This window comes from Onthophagus taurus, chromosome 2 (assembly GCF_036711975.1).
Source record: "Onthophagus taurus isolate NC chromosome 2, IU_Otau_3.0, whole genome shotgun sequence".
Taxonomy (NCBI): Eukaryota; Metazoa; Arthropoda; class Insecta; order Coleoptera; family Scarabaeidae; genus Onthophagus; species Onthophagus taurus.
The window spans coordinates 17,369,272-17,382,366 of NC_091967.1; the positions used below are offsets into that span (position 1 = coordinate 17,369,272).

General features: G+C 31.5%; 1 protein-coding gene across 1 annotated transcript in view; it reads left to right on the plus strand.

Annotated features, from left to right (window-relative positions):
- Positions 1-1,110: 1,110 nt before the first annotated feature.
- The window catches only part of LOC111428817 (cellular communication network factor protein Ccn), a 70,391-nt gene continuing 58,406 nt past the window's right edge, over positions 1,111-13,095 (plus strand). The window contains exon 1 of the mRNA XM_023064518.2: positions 1,111-1,220. The gene's annotated coding sequence lies outside the window, so the exon portion shown is untranslated. The remainder of the gene's footprint in view (positions 1,221-13,095) is intronic.

The window sequence follows — 13,095 nt, forward strand, 5'->3', positions numbered from 1 at the left end:
ACTGCTACGAGTCGTTTATCATCATCAATGCCATTATCTCTAATGGCTTTTCTCTCTTGACTGAATATTTCTCAGCACCAATCTAAAAATCTTAGAGTAAATAAAAAGAATCGTCTATTGATTTCATAAGCATTTGCAATCAACAGAGAAATAGCAATCAAAATTATCATTACTTTGAATCTGAGTCTCCGAGTACCTATAGTTTTGAATTTATCGCTTCTACTACGCTGTTTCCAATTTATGTATTCAGGTACAGCAGTAAAATGCAGTATAAAAATGCTCCCTATTGATTGGGATAGATGAGAAAGTACATCGCAGACCACGGATTATTTTGTAACAATGTAAGCTGTTTTCTACTTTACGATTTCGTCTTTCACAGACAATTATGAAAAGACGTAGAATCAAGACGATTTGGACGGAAATAATAGTCATGCTTGGTTCAATAGCACATTCTAAAGGTTGATATAGACAAGACGCTGCAGGAGTTATCTGCTTAATTAATTCCTGGTTGGTGTTGGAATTTGCTTAATTTATAACCATAGCAGCCCAATTTTACTTAAAAATAGAATATAAATCCAAACACTTCTGGAAATTAGGTTTCGTTACAAAATTATTAAGGAAGCTTCCTTTAAGCATTGAGATGTTAATGAAGAAATATTAAATATAAAAATTTGTAATAAATTTATGAACATTAATCTCATTTTGCATCCCCATAGTGGAAAGTCTCGCTTAAATGGTCTTGTCGAGCGAATATAAATTTTGTCAGAATGTCGTTTTCAACTTCCATCCCACACCCAGAAAAAAAAAAGATTCCTATTTCGGGCGTGTCCAAAATAGACAGTCTGCAAAGTGCCAGACAGCCCCCGGTTTTGTGCTGCGAACAGGAAGAAAAGGGGAATTTCTAAGGTGGTCGTCCTAGTCTATATTTATCCGGATTGCAGTCCGAAGAGAGATACATCTTCTGCATGGAGTAGTCTCTCTACCGGTAATCTCTTTTGCCTTTGGGCGCCAAACGCTCGCTTTTGGGCATGCGTCCATATAGTTTGGAGAGCGTCGCGACGCCCGACCACCAGTATCAGATTGGAACGCGGTCGTCGCGACGCTATTCATCGAACTCCAGCCATACACGTACACGCGCGAGTGAAAATTTTTAAGTGTTCTTTTTTAATATAACTGGTTATCCAATTTTTCAATTTCGGTGTACACCCAACAATAGAAAGGTAAGATAAAGATACTTTTATTTTTATATTTATTATTTTTATCCGTTACCTTTATAAAAAGAATTTTAACTTGAAATTATTTCTTAGTATTCATAAATGAAATCACAAATTGTTTAAAAAATATTAATCAGAAATTACTAATTTTTCAATAAAAGAAAGTTTATCTTTTTGAACGTTGTTAAGCCTCTAAAGTCGGATAATACACAATAGGAGACCTCGCTGGGGGCCGAGTTGTAAGCCTCCCTCGTTCGCTGACATCCCAGAGATTTGTTGAACATGGATTACGAATTAATGGAAACCCTCGAAAGGAGATGAAACTCAATTCCATGACGATATTATGTCAAAAAGTTATTACATTTATTTTAAACCGGAAAATAGCAGCAATCACTTGCTTTATTTTTAAAACATTTTTACAACTCAAGGTAAAATTTAATAATTTTTTCATTAAGTAATTATTTTATTGCGATACATTTCCCAGAATACAACTTAATACTGCAATTACACATAATTAATTTATTTTCAATTCACGACGAACGAGAAAATCTATAGCCCATCAAAATTTTATGGTGGAAAATACATCTAGCATAATAGAAACTACTAAATTGCAAATTATTCTGTTAGAGATACGTAATACTCGGTAGTATTCGTTACTCGTCGATAATTGCTTCATCAATTTACGATTTGCTTCAATTTGTCGCCCGTTCGTGTCGTTTTTTTAATTCAAAAAATCGCCATTAACGAGTAATTGTCCATAAATCACTTAAGGGCATATGACAATACCAATGAAATGCAATTATCTCTTCGTTGGCGTATATGAATACATAAATCATCTTTAAAAATATATCACAACTTTTTTCCAGTTTTTTATTTGATAAATTTAACTCGGTTATTCTTCTTTAATAACTTAAACCCCCAAAGATGTTATTTTGAGTCACTTATTTACAATTAAGATTAGCGTTAATCACTTTGTGTAAGTTATACGTTCCTAACGGCAACATTAACGATGTAATTATCCAACAACGTAGAACTTAATCGCAACAAATTAAACGAAATAATAGTTACATGTTAATACTTGACATATTCAGTTATTTATATATGTTATTTGTTACGGCAAACTTTATAGCTGTGTGTTGATGATAATTTGTTTTGTGACATTTGTTGTTCATGTTGTGTTCTAAACGAGGATTATTTATGAATTTGTGGTCGTTTAAATTAGACCCACACGTTAACTGGTATTTTATTATTTATTTATTAAAATATTAACGCGAATTAAAGATGTTATCTTATAAAAAATAGTCGCGTTATTAATTAGTTTATGATCCCAAGAGAAAAAATAAAAAAAAGGATAAATTAATTAACAAATTAAATTTTTTTTTATAAAACATTGACATCAATGAAAATATATTAAATCATTTCATGCTATAACCGAGTTATTATTTCATTTAATTTTGTACCAATAATATTATTACTGAAACTTTTTGAATCCTGATAAAAATTTTGTGTCACAGAATAAGCCGGTGTTTTTGCGTTAAATTCATTGGAAGGTAGATCCTACACCATTCTGTTGGGAACCGTTTTGCGAATACTGTTCGTGTTCGAACTAAAAACTACATTTACCACGACTGCAAAGCGGCTACTGTAAGCGACTGTTATTGTTTCCAACTCGTTTGATCTACTTTTTTCATTATTGGTTTTTTTCAACGAAAAGGTTAATAATTATTTCGGGTATAAATAAACAAAACAAAAATAGATGATCTTAATACAATTTTAATGAAATTAAAGTATATTAAACTACACCATTGAAAATTCGCACCCACACTAACAGGAAGTAGAAAATTAATGTTTACCTTTTTCATTTTTAAAATATTTTCATTATTCCATTGCATTTAATAGTTAAAACTTGTTTCAACGGAACAAGTCTTAGAAAGATAACTCATAAAAGTAATAATTGCAGTAAATAAACTGCGAAAAACTCAAAGTTTCTTCATAATGTTATGAAGTATGAACTCTGTTGTAATTACAGCAATGTGTCAACATTGACATACAAAGGTTTAGTTTAGTGTAAGTGTAGTTTAATCATCAATTATGTTGGATTCACGAGTGTCAGAAAACTTGGGCGCAACTAACTCAACGTTGATCAATGCTAGTGTTATTTTCTTCTATCCGGCTTATTATTGAAGATATAATATAACCTAAATATCTATATTTGAATTTGATCAATATTTTAGCAGGTGTATAATGCGTGGTATTTTAAATTAAAAGCCAGTTATATACGATGATAAATGTTTTATTTTATTAAAACAGGGTAATTCGGTGCAACAATGTTTCAGCTGACAATTCAGCCTTTATCAAGCACGACTATGAAAAGTGAAGGAGAAAAATAAATCTTCTAAAGAACTAGATATTTTCAACCTAAACCACAAATTTTCTTTACCCAGGATCATCAGACTTCTGGATCTTGCCATTAAAGTAGAGTCATAGCTACTGAATAATGTTAATATCAAAGAAATATTTCTTGAAAATAACGACATTATAAATAACATTAATGATAAACAAAACAAAATGTACAAATTTCTCTCGATATGTAAAGATCTCAAACTCCTTAAACAAAAAATCAATGATAACGAAATTATTGTCATGATGGGTGATAAAAACGTAGGATATGTAATAATGAACAAAAATACCTACATGGATAAAACTAAAGATTTTTGTAGAGAAAATAACATTACCACTATAACTAAAAACCCCACTAACATCTTTAACAATAGACTAAAAAAATGCATCAAACACCATCAAAATGAATTACATACCTTTAACATAAACATATACAACTCCATAGTTATGAATCCTCTAATACCAACTCTCAAAAGTCTAATTAAATTACAAAAAGAAGATAAAAGTATAGACCCATCATTGCTAACTACAATGCACCTTCTGGTAAAATAGCCAAAACAATATAAAGTTTTTTATACAAGACATTTAAAAATCAATTTTCATATAACATAAAAAATTCATCACATGTTATCGAAAAGCTAAAAAACATTCATATCACTGATAAACACAGACTAATTTCACTAGACATAAAAAACTTATCCACCAATATACCCATAAATACTTCACTTCAAATCGTCAAAGAACACTTAATAAATAACCTTCACATTTTAAACTTGAGCATTATAGAAATTAATTCATTCATCGCCCTACTTGGAGTCGTATGTGAACCCATATGAAACAAGGGCTTCCCATGGAATCACCTATTTCAGGTATCATTTCAGATAACTTTGTAAATTCTTTATAAAATGTACTTTTCTCCAATAAATATAATTTATTCACAAGAGACATAACCTTCTACGGCAGATATGTAGTCGACATCCTGATAGTTTATAGGGGTAATAAACATTTTTAATAATTTGAGAATAGCATTAACTTCTTGGATCTCACAATCACTAAAAATCTTAATGATAACACTCTTAACTTTAACATATTTAGAAAATGGACTACCACTAAAAACTCTTTTAACTGCAAACAGCATAAAGAAGCTGCCTTCAGTTTCATGTTTAATAGGCTTTTTAACACACCTCTTAATGATAATAATTATAATACAGAACTGAAAACCATAATAAAAATAATATCAGAATCGATAATATTCAGAAAATTTATAATAAAATTCATAATTCTTACATTAATAAATATATTCACATTTTACTTCACCAATTAAATACATTTCTGTTCCATACACGCCCTGCCCTCCCTTGACTTTAAATTTAAACATAATCTTCAAAAATTTAACAACATTCCTGCGTTTTCATCAGGCTTAAAAATTAGTAACCTTATTAACAATATCAAACATAGATTTGGAATCGAACAATCCTGTGGAGTTTACGAGATCCTTCACTTTTCATAGTCGTGCTTGATAAAGGCTGGATTGTCAGCTGAAACATTGTTGCACCGAATTACCCTACTTTAATAAAATAAAACGTTTATCATCGTATATAACTGGCTTTTAATTTACAATTTTTACGATGAACATCGAATCACAAATTTCTAAACGTGGTATTTTAGACATTATCTGCATTATATTGACCATTTTACTAGCATCATACATTTCATATACATCATTATACATCCTTGAAAAATAAATGTGCGTTGTTCAGGTATTTATATTTGTTTAAGTTGTGGTAGATCACGCGGATATTACGAATGCGGTCACCACACCTTCGTTTCCAATTGCTACAACCCACCCCTTTCTTTTTACTGGAAAGAATTATTTACAATTTACTTTGCCTAGAAGTTGTTTGATTAGCCAATCCCAAGCTCCTTTTTATTCGTTTCTGTTTTTATTTGTGTCGCAGTAAAATGGGACCCAACCTAATAGAGCCCAACCCATTATAGGCACAGCACGTTTAATATCAATCGTGCAACGGTAATGTGGTAATTCTGTTATTTCACAAGTTACCCATCAAAAACCTCTTACCAAATGACGCTGGAACACTGATAACAATACAGTCTTGCGTTTCATCGTTGTGCCTTCTATATCCAGTGGATATTATCCACCAATTGCTCGATCCATTCTTCAATATGCCCTTGTATGTTTTGCGCGTCATGTCGTCACATTTCTTACCCATCCTCACTTATAGTCCCTAATAACGTTAACACTACTAACACCCATCGTATACAGTCACTTTGAATAGAAACGTTAACTAAATTACTCTTGTCCTTTTAGTCTGTGTCCTTTAAACTCATTTCGCTCACGCTTCTTTGACGTGCGACTGGATCTATTGTTGTCGTCGTCGGTAATCGGCGGTGTTTGGTCCCATTTCCAATCTGTCCACATTCCAGCAATTGACCGGTAATGAATCGACGGCAATACGTTGATTAGGATTAATGTATTCTTTAACCTCCTCACCAATGGAACTTATATCATTTGGCTTAAACGTTTATTGTAAGTGGTTCTTGTTCACGTTCCATTATCATTTCTGAGTGTTGTGTTTTGACTAATTGGACGTTTAACTTTGTTGTGCCACAATATTGCATCAATTTTTATCGGACGCATGTCTTGTCTGATGCAATATTCTTCTAGCACTTCTTTTTTCTGCTATTAGTATCATAATTTCTTGAGGATAACTGTTGCCAGCAGTTTTCTTTTACAGTTCGTTTATATTGGGCCATGTTACTTACTGAATATCATATCTCATACTAAATTTTCTACTTCTTCTTCAAGTTGTTCTTTAGTTTTCAGTTAGATGTTCAGTATTAACAGCATTAACACTCATGCTTCAATTTAAAACTTTCCCAATCTGTTGTACCATTTGTCAGGGTTGGTGTTTTTTGTTTTTTTGATCAAGCTGGAATTTCTGCACTACAGAAAATCCTTCCTTGTGTTCAGTATGATAAGAAATTATATTGTTTACATCGTATGGACCAAATCTATTGTAAGAAGAATCTGTTACAATCATATTTTTCATGGTTGATCCCTCGATACATCGACAATATCAGCGTGTACTTTGTCGCAGAACATTGATCAAAATAAATTCAATAACGTATTATGAGCTGGCAAGGGACAGATCTTAAATTTCGTTTTCAGTTAACCAAAAGCTTGTTCGATAAACCTTGTAACAAATCGCGATATAATTTGTCACAGGGGAGTAATTGGCCTAGGCCAGAATAGTAAACGTTTACTTTTTTAAGCTTTAAAGCACAGTGTTATAAAATGAAATATGAAATACTTATTTTTAACTTGGCAATTCTTTGATTTATATCCAAAACGATGTGTAACAATCCCTGTTATCAGTAACATTCCCTAATCGAATGTCTTAGTACATCTTTTATATCATTTCTCACATTACTAAAACTCTGATATTTGACGTCTAAATTACATCGAACGGGTGAACCAATCTTATTTGATACATTTTTGATATGACCAAAAAAATTAAAGTAATTTAGCTAAAACAAAGAAAAGAATGACGGTATACAATCATTTATCACTAACATCCTGTTAAAAGTTGAGGTCTTTACAAAACTGTCAGAGTTTAGACAGTTCATACAATCAAGATCAATTTTTCTTAGTTTGGGTTGCTACTTTGTATAAGTATGTCTTGGTGCTTCACCTTGTTGCACATTCGATTTCCCGCACATCCATCAAACTGAAGACTCATGAGATTGTACATGTCCAATCGAAAGGTAGACATTACGTTTAAGATCGTAATGTTTCTGGTTTAGGCATTATGTTTTTCTGGTGGTCAAAATCCTAATAATCCTTCTTTGATGGTAGTGATGCTACTCTTTTCCTAATATGTCAGATGTTTCATCATCCAGTATCTGTTCGCAAATGTCAATTAGTACATTTTAGGCAATCCTCTCCTTCTTCTTTGCCAGTAATGACACACACCTTCAAAATTTTTCAGATATACCTTTTCATTTCCTTTTTGTGAAAAGAGTGTCTCACCAAACTATGTCTGTGTATTGTAGGGAGATCCTAAATATTCGTTTCCACTCTCCTTACAGCGTCCTTGCTGCTATATTCAATGATCATCAGGGGCTGGTTTAGAAAAACAGGAATCACCCATCAGGAACCTCCATATAAAGACCCTCTCCTATCCCAGTTCCTCGAGTCTCAGTAAGTCAACTAATCCCAACTTCCTTTACTCTTATTTTTTCGAACACTCCTTTTGCATGCATCTTTTCAATACGTAATTATTTCAATATTGTTTCCACGATACTTAAAGATTTGATTTCCTTTAGTTATTTCTCTAAATGAAATTGGCATAACTTCTTGTCTATAATACCCAAAGTTGACCTTTTGTGGTGTTTCTTCATGATCTGGTGGTTTGTGGATTAAAAAACCGATTTACCCTTTTTCAAGGATTTTTTACTTTGTATCCTTTTGAACCCATTTCGGTGGCGCCAGATTAAGCTTATTGTTGATTATTACGTCCCATAATTCTTCTTTACTTTTTAATAGCTCTTTCATTAATTCCTTCTTTTCGCATCCGCCATTTATTCTATTATCTATCCTAACCACTACTTAAATTAAATTAATAATATTACCAACTATATAAATAAGACCACTAACAGTGTAACGATTTAAAAATTTATAAAATATATAAAAATTGCATAACCTCGACGACATTTATTCTATCCGTTTAATTTTCTGAATGGCTAATTCCACTATAAACATTAGGTCGACGAAGGTTTTCCAAGGTGAGACGTCAGCGGGATATTCGCTTCGGACAAGGATTTATGTCATTTGGCGCTTTGCCAACTTCCCGTAAAAGGGGCTATATGGCCATGACTTAAACAATTGGACGGCTGAAAATATTGCCACCGAGCGTGCGATAATAAGAGAGATAATGAAAACCGCGGATCAAATGAATATTTTAGCAGTATATCCGACGAGGACGCCCTCGCGGCGGTTAAGCTTTAAATTTTAAACGTAATTTCCAATATGACCTCGTCTATGTACCATCTTCCCCTTCAAGGTGATTATATAACAGAGAAATTTTATGGTTTAGTACCTTGAAAACAACCAATAAAGTGAATAAGGGGAGAAAATGGTTAAGATGGCATCAAGATTTTTTTAACGTTGTAAAACTGGGTTTGTTTTTTAAAATTAATCACAAACTAAAAATATAGAGAACATCAAACATTTTTTTGTGTATATTAAAAGGTGTGTATTTGATATAAATTTAGATTTATTTATTTATTTTACCTCCTTCCGCATGAAAAAATATTGAAAAAAATTTTAATCCACGTAAAAGTAAATTGACAAAGGACGGGCTATAAAAATCAAACAAAAAAGAAGCTAATGCTAGGCACGTGCACGGCATGTCCGTTCGGGACCAACAAGGGTTTCCGTGCTACTGTATAGTCTCTAGTTTAGTAGTTAGAATTCCACGTGTACAAACGCAAGGGCATCACCGGTCCCTTGTATGTATGTACAGCGTGCTAGCCGGAATCTTTTCACTCGGGCAAACACAACACACAAACGTTTGTCGAGCAAATTCGGTAGTAATGCTTCACCGGCCAACAGAGTTCCCGTTTGCACACAACCAAAAAATTATTTTAGTTTCTCGTCGACTACTGCCTAACTTGTTTACAGTTACCTCGGAAAATTTTAGACCTGCTCTCGTTGGACTTTCGGTTAACATTGTGGACTACATGACAAATTAAATAGGTCGTAATTCTGCTTTGTTGCAATTTAAAGCGTTGGGGATGTGTAGACATTTTATAAAATCAAAAAAAGTAATGCATTCCACTACTAACATATTTCTCTAAGACACTACACTATTCTGCTAAACATAAAACTAGAAATATTTGGATTAGCCGCACGTCTCTTAAGACAGCTAAACTCGAATGTTTCTAGTTCTAGGTCTAGTGTTAGTTCTAGTGCTAGTATTATTTTTATTCAAACGGTCTTTTGGCTATAATCGACATTACTTTTACGGTCTTAATCCGTTATATCAAAGTTTTACAGTATATTATAATTTACGACATTTTTTTATACAAGCATACAAGAAAAATCTTTATATCAATCTCTCACCTAATAAATTTACTCGACCACCACACAACTTCTTTTGGTTGCGCGCGATAAATAACCGCTTCGGGAATTGCGAGTCTCTTCTCTCCTTGCACCGGTCACAAAGAAGAGCCTCTTTCAGAGAGTTATCGACCGAAAAAATAAAAGGAAAAATAAAAAAATCACGACTCGAGAACGTCTTGCGCAATTTTTCATCATTTTTGCCATAGAACAAAACACATTGTGCCGGGGACACAAAGAGCTGCGAATTTCGAACGTTTTATTTTCACTTTGATGTTTAAGGGCCAAGATTAACGTACGTTAAAGAGATTACAACAAGCTTTCAAAACCAGAAGATAAAGAATCGGAATATTGTCATATTTCAGACATTGAAAATAACCGATAGACCTCATTATATTGTTTTCTTATACAAGCTTTTAGACTCCAAAATTACAACTTCCTTATTTAATATTTATCTCAATAGAATCCATAAATGCAGTCACTGCGATTTTTTGAATTTTTATTCGAAATTGGATGATCAAGTTTACTACATTCTTATTTATTATTTATCTCAATATTTTTATAATCCAACCTACTAATTAAGATGCACCGTCTAAAAGAAGAAAGTTTGGGCTTTAATTTGATATAAAAATCTTTACATAAAATCCATAAGAACAGTGATTTTTTGAATTTTTTCAATTTTTATTCGAAATTATATGATGACTTAAATTGCAACTTTCTTATTTATTATTTATCTTAATATTTTTATGATCCGATCTACTAATTAATATATACTATCTAAAAGTAGAGAGTTCGGGCTTTAATTTGATATAAAAATCTCGACATAAAATCCATAAATACAGCTACAGCGATATTTTGAATTTTTTCAATTTTTATTCGAAATTGTATGATGACTTAAATTACAACTTTCTTATCTATTTACCTTAACATTTTTATTCCAACCTATTTATTAATAAGAACTGTCTAAAAGTGGAGAGTTTGAGCTTTAATTTGATATAAAAATCTTTACATAAAATCCATAAGAACAGTGATTTTTTGAATTTTTTCAATTTTTATTCGAAATTATATGATGACTTAAATTGCAACTTTCTTATTTATTATTTATCTTAATATTTTTATGATCCGATCTACTAATTAATATATACTATCTAAAAGTAGAGAGTTCGGGCTTTAATTTGATATAAAAATCTCGACATAAAATCCATAACTACAGCTACAGTGATAGCTGTATTTTTTCAGTTTTTATTCGAAATTGTATGATGTCTTAAATTACAACTTTCTTATTTATTTATCTTCACATTTTTATAATCCAACCTATTTATTATATAAGCACCGTCTAAAAATAGAGAGTTTGGGTTTTAATTTGATATAAAAATCTTTACATAAAAGCCATAAAAACAGCTACAGCGATTTTTTGAATTTTTCAATTTTTGTTCGCAATTAGATGATAACCAAGTTTACCACTTTTTTATTTATTATTTATCTTAATATTTTTATGATTCAACCTACTAATTAATATAGACTATCTGAAAGTAGAGAATTCGGGCTTTAATTTGATATAAAAATCTCGACATAAAATCCATAAATACAGCTACAAAGATATTTTGAATTTTTATTCTAAATTGTATGACTTAAATTGCAACTTCCTTATTTATTATTTATCTTAATATTTTTATGATCCAACCTATTTATTAATAAGCATTGTCTAAAAGTAGAGAGTTTGGGCTTTAATTTGATATAAAGCTCTTTACATAAAATCCATAAATAGAGACACAGCGATTTTTTGAATTTTTTCAATTTTTATTCGAAATTAGATGATGACTTAAATTACAACTTTCTTATTTATCATTTATCTTAACATTTTTATAATCCAACCTATTTATTAATAAGCACTGTCTAAAAGAAGAAAGTTTGGGCTTAAAATTGATATAAAAATCTTTACATAAAATTCATAAATTCAGCCTCAACGATTTTAATTGTTTCGATTGTTATTCGAAATTAGGTTTATAACTTTCTTATTTATTACTTGTCTCAATATTCTTATTCTTCAGGTCTTTCTGCCGAACTTCGTATATATGTTTCGTAAAAAATATATTCTTGTAGCTTTTTTGGATCTTACCCATAAATAAATTTTCAGGTTTTTGCCATAAAATGATTTTTTATATTTATTTATTAAATTCATATAAAATAAAGATATCTAAGAATTATGTTTATATTAAAGTATTAATGTGTTAAAAATGTAATTAGAGTCCGATTTTAAATCTCAAAAGGCACATTAAAACGTAGAGTAGAGATTTATGTATACAGTTGGGATTTATAGGAAGTCGGGCAACGAGCTGGTGTCTCGTCCAGGAGGGTTTTATTTTTCAGCACGTTACGGCGCGGGGTTTCCCCGTTTTAGTGGACCGCGACAGTTATATTAAACTTTTGTGCGCAATCTGCCGTTCATTGTTCAACTTACGGCGAAAATATTTAAATTTTAACGCTGAGGTACGAAACGGCGTTGCCCAAAATTGTCGCTATTCCAACCATCCCGTTCTTTATGGGACTAGTATTTTGTGACCGGACCGCACTGATATTAATTAAATTCTATAATCCAATAGAACTTTCAACCGCTTCATATTCATAAATTTTATCTGTCCATTTTAATTAAATTTTATTGTGTTAATATTTTCCCCAATTATTATAAATTATCAACACTTTATTGTTTAAAATTATCACAGAATTCATAACAATTACTAGATAAAGCTGTAATCAACTAATTTAGTTACTTTATTTGAGTCTTTGTATATACAATGTTAACGTTTCACTACAAATCCTCTAAATGCGCTTTCAATGTTTTTCTGTAAAAAGTTTCACCGCATTGAACTTCTTTTATACTTAAAGAGGAAGAAAGAAAATCCTTTTACATCGTCCTGATCAATATTAGGTGCGAAACTCTGCGGCTTTATATGCTTTAAAGCGTTGGTGTAACGGGTCGTCACGGGAAGGGAAAATCAATGTGCCAAAGGTAAAATTAAGCTCCGTGTGCCACCACCCCCTTTACAATGACTACATTCTGAAACGAATCACGAAAGTCACGTAAAAATATTGCATTTGGTCCCGACATATATAACCTAGCTAACGTTGACAGCAAAAAAAGTACTTTACGCAACAAAGCGTTAACAAGACGATAAAAAGGTTGAAATAAGTCGAAAATTGTCTGGATTTTTTTGCGACAAGAGCTTTTATAAATTACATGAATTAATTTAATTTATCATCATGGGGATATGGGACAATTTAATAGCGTATTATATTAGTTTTGAACTCGACCTGGCATTATAATTCAATTTCAGCAAT